Source organism: Macrotis lagotis, chromosome 1, assembly GCF_037893015.1.
Source record: "Macrotis lagotis isolate mMagLag1 chromosome 1, bilby.v1.9.chrom.fasta, whole genome shotgun sequence".
Taxonomy (NCBI): Eukaryota; Metazoa; Chordata; class Mammalia; order Peramelemorphia; family Peramelidae; genus Macrotis; species Macrotis lagotis.
In genome coordinates, this window is record NC_133658.1 from 409,717,017 (window position 1) to 409,726,260 (window position 9,244).

Below are 9,244 nucleotides of genomic sequence, written 5' to 3' on the forward strand. Positions count from 1 at the left end.
GAGAGAGAGAGAGAGAGAGAGAGAGAGAGAGTCAGAGACAGAGAGAGAGAGATACACACACCTCTTCTCTCATATCCTCATTTAAAAAAAAACTGCTGTAATTTCAAATAAAAGGTAATTCCTATCCCTAAAATTAAATTCAGCAACCATTTTTAACTACCTGCTTACTGAAAAACACTGTGTTAAATGTTGGAGTATTAAAGAAATAGGAGGGGGAAATTAGGTGTGACTCAGCAATGGGGAAGTTGCACCACTTTAAAGGAACTATATATCCCATTGGCTCCCTGTAACCTTCAGGACCATGTATAAAATCCTCTTTGACCTTAAAAGACTTTCATAACTTGTCCTCTTCCTACCTTTCCAGACCTTTTTCATCTTTCTCTCCTCCATGTATGCTGTAGTCCAATGACACCAACATCCCTGGTTCCTCACATACCATGTTCTATCTGCCAGCTCTGTGCATTTCCCCTGGCTCTCTCCCATACCTGGAATGTTCTCCTTCATCTCCATCTCCTGGTTTCCTGGATTCCTTCAAGTGGCTTAACCTTAAGCTGAGGCTGAAGTCCCACTTCCTGCAAAAATCCTTTACCAGTTCTCCTTAATCTTAATTCTTTCTTTCTAAGGCTATTCACAAGAAATCCTGTATATATCTTGTTTGTTGTATTCAGTTATGAAGATGAGAGATTCCCTGACTCAGGCCCGATTCTCTAGCATGCTGGGCTGGAATCAAAAGGACTTCAGTTCGAATCCAGTCTCACACACTTACTAGCTGAGTGACCTTGGATAAGTGACTTAATGCTTTTTGCCTCAGTTTCCTCATCTATAAAATGAATTGGAGAAAGAAATGGAAAACCACTACAGTTTCTTTGTCATGAAAATCCCAAATGAGATCAAAGAATCAGATACAACTGAAACAACAAACATAATTGTTTGCATGTTGCCTCCCCCATTAGATAGTGAACTCTTTGATAGTAGAGACTTTTATTTTTGTTTTTGTTTTTCTTTGTATCCTCAGTAGTTTCCCCAGTTTAAGTCTGATACTTAGTAGGCACTTAAATGTTTGTTGACTGACTGACTTGTTGGTCCCAGAGCTTTGGAAGATTCCTTGCCCTTGGCAGATTCCCAGGCTCTGTTTTCCTTTCATTGGTAAGTCAACTTATTTTCTTGTTTGCCTTACTTATAAAAGGAAGTGTTCATCCTCTGGGAAGCTGGAAGTGTCCTGGGTCAGTGACTCGAAAGGCCTCCCTAGGGAGGAAGCCAATAATTAGGTAAAGAAGAGATGGAAATTCCAGACTTCTCTTTGTTCTGCATTTTACTTCAAAAAGGCACAGAAAGTTTAGAATAAGAAGGAATTATTCCTCTCCCCACCCCCATCCCAGCTCATATCACTTCAAGAAATGCTAAGCCTCCAGCCTTTTGAGAGTACTAAGTACATTCAGATTGTATTTTGGAAGACATATATATTCAGAGTTAGTGAAGTATGCATATTACCAGAACTTATGGGTAGATAACTTTTGAAGAAAAGTTCTTAAAAGCAAAGAGTATGAAAGAAGTTTCAATCAGGGGCATAAAAACTTCCCCAACCACCCATCACAGAGTTGAAGTCTTTTAGAATTTTCAGTCAGGTGAACATTTCTATCATTTTTCACATTTCAAAGCACCAAATTAGAATTAAATTCAACAAACATTTACTAAATATCTACTGTGTACAAAATTCTGTGCCAGATCTTGCCACAAAATTGTGACATAGACTTGCTAGAAATGAGACTAGAATGGCATAAGTAAACCTGACCAACTAAGTAAGTGATTCATTGAACACTTATTAAATAAATAACTCAAAGATACTTGGAATACTTGGAATAGAAAAATGAAAAATCCCTATCTCCAGAAGCTTACATTCCAAGTGGGGCAAAAAGTACATTTAAAATAAAAACAAAGTAAATATTAAGGTATGACATGGGTGAAGGTTGGGGAGAAGGTACTAGATGGGTACCAGAAGTGATATTTGAACTGAAATTTAAGAAAAGCTAGGTATAAAGCAAAGATGAGAAAAGAGTTCACTCCAGGTAAAAGAACTCATGGAAATGGGAGATGGAAATTTGAAGATGATGATAATAATGATATTTGTTCTTCATTTTTGAAGACCATGACATCAGTAAGGTGATGCCATGACAGTCATGTGATTTGGATTTGAACTGAGGGGTTGCTGTGCTAGGTCATTAGCTTCATATTCTCCCCGAGTCATTTGAGTTCAGTGGCCAAATATGGACCAGGACAACTGAAGATGGCCCTGGATATGAAACAATCAGGGTTAAGTGACTTGCCCAAGGTCACACAGTTAGTAAGTATCTGAAACTGGATTTGAACTCAGGTTCTCCTGACTTCAGGGCAACCCTCTACCCATTGTGCCTTCTAGATACCCCATGTATGAAGAATGGCAAGTGGGAAAGTGAGCATGAAAGGGAGTAGTGGGTAGTATGTCTGGTAGTATGCCTCTCTAATAAGCTAAACAGAAGAACTTGCATCTTAGCCTAGAGAAGTCACTGGACATTGGGTTTTAAACCCAAATGATCTGATTCTACAAAGTTGACAACCCCTAAAAGCTTGACTTATCATTAATTCTCCTTGAAAATGGAGAGAAAACACAGAGTCTCTGTACATGAACCAACGATGGATATTTTGAAGGTGAACTAGAGATCCTAATACAAGAAGATAAATTTGAACTTAGATATCTTGTTAAAATGAAACTTGTTAAATGAATTGTTTAAATGAACCCCATTCCTGGAATATGACTTTATAAGAGTATATTCTATTCAAAAGGAAAACCACATATAGGGGAAGAGGCATAGTGTTATATGTAAGTGATACTCTCATGGTCAGGACTGCAGAAACCAAAAGGGAATGAGTATTTGGGTAAAAATCAATAAATCAGTAAACATTATCAAGGAGGAGAGAATAATAGACTGTGTTAAAGACTGCAGAAAAATCAAGGAGAATTGACAACTAAAAGATTATTTGTAATTTTGAAGAGAACAATTTCAGTGGAATGATAAAGTCAGAAGCTAGATTATAAGTGGTTAAAAAGAGTAAAATGAGAGGAAAGTGGAGGCATCTATTGCAGATGGTTTTTTTTTAAAAGGAATTTATCTACAATGGGCAGAAGATATAGAACAACAGTTATTAGGGATGGAAGGATCCAGTGAAGTTTTTTTCAAGAAAAAGGAAGCATGCACATGTTTGTGGTCAGTAGGATATGAACTAATAGATAGGGAAGAGATGGAAAAGGAATGAAAAAACAGAGATGACAGAAGGGACAATCTAATGGAGGAATAAAATAAGATATTTGAAGAAGTAGAGAGATTAGCCTTGGTAAAGAATAAAGCCACTTCATCGTGTAAAAAGGTGAAGAAGAAGATACAGAAGGCATATGAGTGATAGGAGAGGAAGAAGAGGAGAGAAGTTGGAACTTATAGCAACTAGTCTCAATTTTTTCTATAATTATGAGGAATAATTCTCAGTTGAGAGAGTAGGAGGAAGGAGAGTATGGGAGGTTTGGGGAGGGATGGAAAGAGACGCAGAAACTAAAATTGTATTTTCACAAGAGGAGTTGTCCCAGCATTCATTCACTTGTACTGTGGGCAGAATGCACTCCATGCAGCTAAGCTGCATGTCCTGGCCACTTCTGGTGAACCTCATGCACTCTACTCAGTTTCATTCAACAAGAATTTTTAAAACACCTACTAAGTTCTAGGCACTCTGCAAAGTGCTGAGGATACAAAGATAAATGAAATTGTTTTTGCCCTCAAGGAGCTTTTATTCTGCTGCAGGCAAGCAAAATTTATACAACTGAGTAAATTCAAAATGTATACAAAGGGGGAAAAGTGATTGTGAAGTCAGGGAATGCATGTTGCTTAGGAGGCATACTGATAGACAATGGGGAGGTGGCACTCAAAAAGATCTAGGGATACTAAGAGGTGAAAATGTGGAGGAAGGGTATCCCTGATAGAAAGGATAACCTGTACAAAGGTGTAGAGACAGGAAATAAAGCCTTGTGAATGTAGAGCAACAGTTTCGCTTAGACTGTAGAATGATAAAAGGGAGTGATATGCAATAAGCCTGTAAAGGTGGGCTGATACCAAATTACACAGATTTTAAAATATAAAAGAGGAGTCTGTGTCTTAACTAAAGGTAAAGGAAGCTTCTTGAACATTGGAGTTCATGTCAGGCACATGCTTTATTAATATCATTTTGGCAGCTGTGTGAAGGAAGGTTGGAGAGGAGAAACAAGAAAGGGAGTCCAATTAGGAGCATGTGCTATTCAATAGTCTAGCTAAGAAGATAAGCCTTGAATTAAGCTAATAGCCATATGAACAAAAAGAAGGAGATGAATATAAGAGGCATTGAGGAAGAAGATGGACACGATTTGATTATGAATCTGAGAGACAAATTGAGGAAAATTGTGAAGTTTAAACATGAGTGGCACAGTACTGCCCTTAACAGCAATAGATTAATACCATTAAAAATGAGAAGAGAATTAGTATCACAACTATGAATAGGGAATGAATTCCTCTTTTTAAATTCAAGTATTGATTTTCTCTTTTCCCTTCACTGAACAATTTTAAAAATTGACAATTAACAATTTAAAAAAAGAAGAAAGAAAAAACCTTCATAACAAATATGCATAGCTCAGCAAAATAAATTCCTATTTTGGCAATGTTTAAAAAATATGTATCTCATTCTGAATTTTAAGTCTATGACCTTTCTGACAGGAGGCCAAGTAGCATTAGGGAATGAATTTCTAACCACACAAGAGATATCAGTGATCATAAAACATTAAATAGATAATTTAAGATTACATAAAACTGAAAAATTTTTATACAGATTAAAAAATAGAGCAATCAGTTGGAAAAAGATTTTGTATCAAAAATTTTTAAGATGTCAACATGCAAGATATATATGGACAGCTAACAGAAATATATAAGACAAAAAGCCGTTCCTCAAAAATTAAATAGTCAAACAACATAAATGGTTCTCAAAAGAAAAATAGCAAATTATTAGCAAACAAAGGAAAGAATGACACAAATCAATTATAGTAAGAGCAATGAAAATCAAAACAACTCTGAGGCATCTTTTCACACAAATTTAATCTGCTGAAGAAAAATTGACAAACTGATGAATTATTAGTAGAGTTGTGAATTCATCCAACCTTTCTTCAAAGTAATTTGGAATTGTGCTAGGAAAGTGAAAAATCTTTATCCCAAAATATCCATATCCTTTGACCCTACTATTAGATGCATATGACAAGGAGAACAATAATAAAAAGGCTCCACATAGACTAACATGTTTATAGTAGTAATTTTATAGTAGCTAAGAATTGGGGGGAAAAGTAGATGTCCATCAAATAGGGAACAGCTAATTAAGTTATGGTACATGAATGTGAAAAAAAATTACTATACCACAAGAAACAATGAAAAGAGATAAAGAGAAGTATGAGAAGACTTATATGAACTGCTGCTGCTGCTGCTGCTGCTGCTGCTGCTGCTGCTGCTGATGATGATGATGATGATGATGATGATGATGATGATGATATTAATAGCTGTCCTTTGACTTTCTTGTATTTTTTTTGCAAGGCAATGGTGGTGGGGCTGGGTGAAGTGGCTTGCCCAAGTCCACACAGTTAGGTAATTTTTAAGTGTCTGAGGCTGAATTTGAACTCAGGTACTCCTGACTCCAGGGCCAGTGCTCTATCCACTGTGCCACCTAGCTGCCCCTCCTTTGACTTTCAAAGAAGAGCATGCCAACTATGTTTATGGAATGAATTGCACAAAGATATCCTTCTCACTTGCCTTTTCCATGATCTGATTTGATAGGAGACAAGCCTTCTGGTGATGATCTGAATGTTGTTGGAGTCCCTTCCATTGAATATGGTTTCCTCTCCCATATCGGCATGGCACCTTGGCATGCTGGATAAAATGCCAGTATGTGATATCTGTTGGCAAAATAGCAACCCATTGAATAAAAGACACTGTAATGTTTCAGCAAAATAGGGCTGTGACAATCTAATACATTCAAACTTGTCTCTTAATGAACTAATTGTCAGTACCACCTTTACTTTTAGATTTTCAACCATTTATACTGTGTTGTTGGAGGTGAAATCCTTGAACTGGGGCAAGAAGGATCAGAGAACTGATGCAAGTTGAAGTAAGTGAAACTAAGACAACATATGCAATCACTACAACAAGTAATGGAATGAAAAATAACATTGAAACAATTAAATTTGAATGCTATAAAATTATAATAAACAGCACCATAGAAAAGAAGTAAGATCTCCTTCCATTCATTAACAGAGATACAAATCTTTGGGTATAGAACACTGCTTATGATACCAAACATTTTCCAATGTGTTGATGAGTTCTGCCAAACCATTTCCCCCCCTCTTTTTTATTCTTTGTTATAAGGGTTGAGTCACTTTTTGGAGGGGGAATATATAAAAACAAATTATATCACTAAAACTTATAATTAACATTTGGGAAGTTGGGAAGTTAGGCAGTTTGAAAGTGAAAATAATGAATCCTGTTTCATACATATTGACTTTGAGAAGCATATTGGACATCAAGTTGGAAGTGTCCAATTAACAGTTAAGAATAAGAACTTCAGATTTCCTGAGTATCATTCACTTAGAGACTATAATTGAACCCAGGGAATCTGATGAGAACACCTTTATAGAAAGAAGAAACTGATGATGACTTTCAGAAACAGCCAAGACATGATACTAAAACAACAGGGAGACTTCAATTATTTAGAATCTTCTGGAGTTCTCTTTCTGCCAAAAGCAGAATGCTTTACTTGCTCTAATGATAAGTTCATTCTTTTAAAGATGAAGAAACTATTAAGGAGAAAGTCTATCATAGCTCTACTTCTCATCATTGGATACAGTTACACATCCATATGAAAATTTATGATAAAGAAGAAGAAAAGTAGGTATAGTCTGATATGTACTCTAAACTTAAAAGGAATCTAAAGATTCAAACTTTTCAGAGAAATGGTAATTCAAGCCTAAAGAGATCATTTTATAGGACTAGAAAAAATAAAAATAAAGTTTATCTAGGGAAACAAAAGATCAAGATTTTGATGGAAAATCATGGGGAAAAAGTAAGAAGGAAGGAACATTCATAGTATCAATTCTCAAATAATACTACAAAGTAGGAATGATCAAAATCACTTGCTACTGGCTATTAAAAAAATGAAAATTTGATCAATTGAACAGGTTAGGTATACAGAATATTAAAGCAAATGAACACAGTGTTTGATAAATCCAAAGACCGCAGACACTAGAGTAAGGACTCACTATTTAGATGAAAACTACTGGGAAAACTGGAAAGTAAGTTGACAAAAAAAAATTAGATTTAGGCAAAGAATTCATATCATATATCACACTAAACTCCAAATGACTGTGTGACATGGATGTAACATTTCACATCATAAACAAATCAATGGATCAAAGCAGAAATTGATTTCCACAGCTATGTATAGGGGGTTCATGACCAAGTAAAGGATAGAGAGAATCACAGAAGATAAAATTAGCAATTTTGATTCCATAAAATTGAAAATATTTTGAAAAAGCAAATCAATACAAGGAAATAATTAATTGGGATAAATTTTTGTAGCAAGTTTGTCCAATAAAGGTCTGATATGCAAGTTCTGTAAGGAATTGATTTAAATTTGAAGAAACAAACCATTCTTCAACTGATAAATGACCAAAGAATATGAATGGGCACTTTTCAAAGGAATAAATTTAAGCTATTAGCAGTTCTGTGAAAATACATGAAAATGTTCCAAATCACTAATAGAGAAATCTTAATAAAGAAACTGAGTTTCATCTCCTTACACTAATGAACTGTTGGTAGATTTATGGATTGATATAGAAACTGATGTGTATTTACAGATGAAAGTAATGCACTGATTTATTTTGCTTGACTATAATAATTTGTTATAAAGGAAAATATCTTTTGGGATAAGAAGAGAGTAATGTCAAAAAAGAAAAAGAGCATCAATGAAACATTAAAAATACATGGAAGAGGGCAGAGAAAAGTTCAGGAAGAATATAGAAGAGCAGAGAGGTTTTGTTGCTATTATGTTAAATTTAATGTATAATTCAAAAAAGTTATATAACTGAAGTACACAGTTCACGTACAATTCTCTTTTCTGTTCTCTAATGAAATGTTCATGTTTATTGATGTATATTTATTTCAGAATAAAGTTTTACAATATATATACCATGTAAAAAATATTACCAAGTTTTCATTCAAGCCTGGGATGTTCTGCATATGGCTATATATGTAGAAGGAGATTGGTAGAAAATGAGAGCAAGAGAGAGCAAGAGAGAGCGAGAGAGAGCGAGAGAGAGTGAGAGAGAGCAAGAGCGAGAGCGAGAGCGAGAGCGAGAGCGAGAGCGAGAGCGAGAGCGAGAGAGAGAGAGAGAGAGAGAGAGAGAGAGAGTTCCACTCTTTAGGAGAAGAAGAAACAGTAGACTTGTAGGGGAAACCAGCTTCTCAACATGTCCACAATTTCCAGTTTGTCTTTGCAGAGACTTAGAATTGTTCTCTTTGAGTGAATTCAGGCCTTCTCACTTGGTTTAATCTGGGATCTCACCTTACTTTCAGCTAGAGAGTATACTCTTATATATTGTTTGTTACATCCTAATCTGTTTTTTCCAATTTCTTTTTGCCTTTTATTTGGGTTTATTCTCTATTCACTATTTGTGATAGTATTTTGTCTACTAAGGAGAGAAATTGGCAAGTATAATTAAGGCCTAAGCTCCTCCTTAAGAAGAATGAGTAAAGTGACTTCCCTTCTGAACCAGTCATCTCCCTATATTATGAAAATTTGAAGGATTAGATACATATAATTCTAGTCTGATGCTTCTTTTAGAAAAAGGCAAAGGAATAAAGAAGCCTCCTCATTCTGAATCAGTTCATACAAGTATTCTCAGGTTTATCTGAAACTGTCTTTTCCATTATTTCTTATAGCACAATAGAATTTCATTAAATTTATAAACCATAATTTATTTGACCATTACCCAATCAATAGGTACCCTGTTTATTTCCAGTTCTTTGTCATTACAAAAAAAGTGCCGCTATAAATTTTTTTTGTATGTATAGGATTTTTCCCTTTTTTTCTTTAGGAAAGAGTCCCAGTTATGGTGTTGCTGGATCAAAGGTTATGCACTACATACAAAGATAAG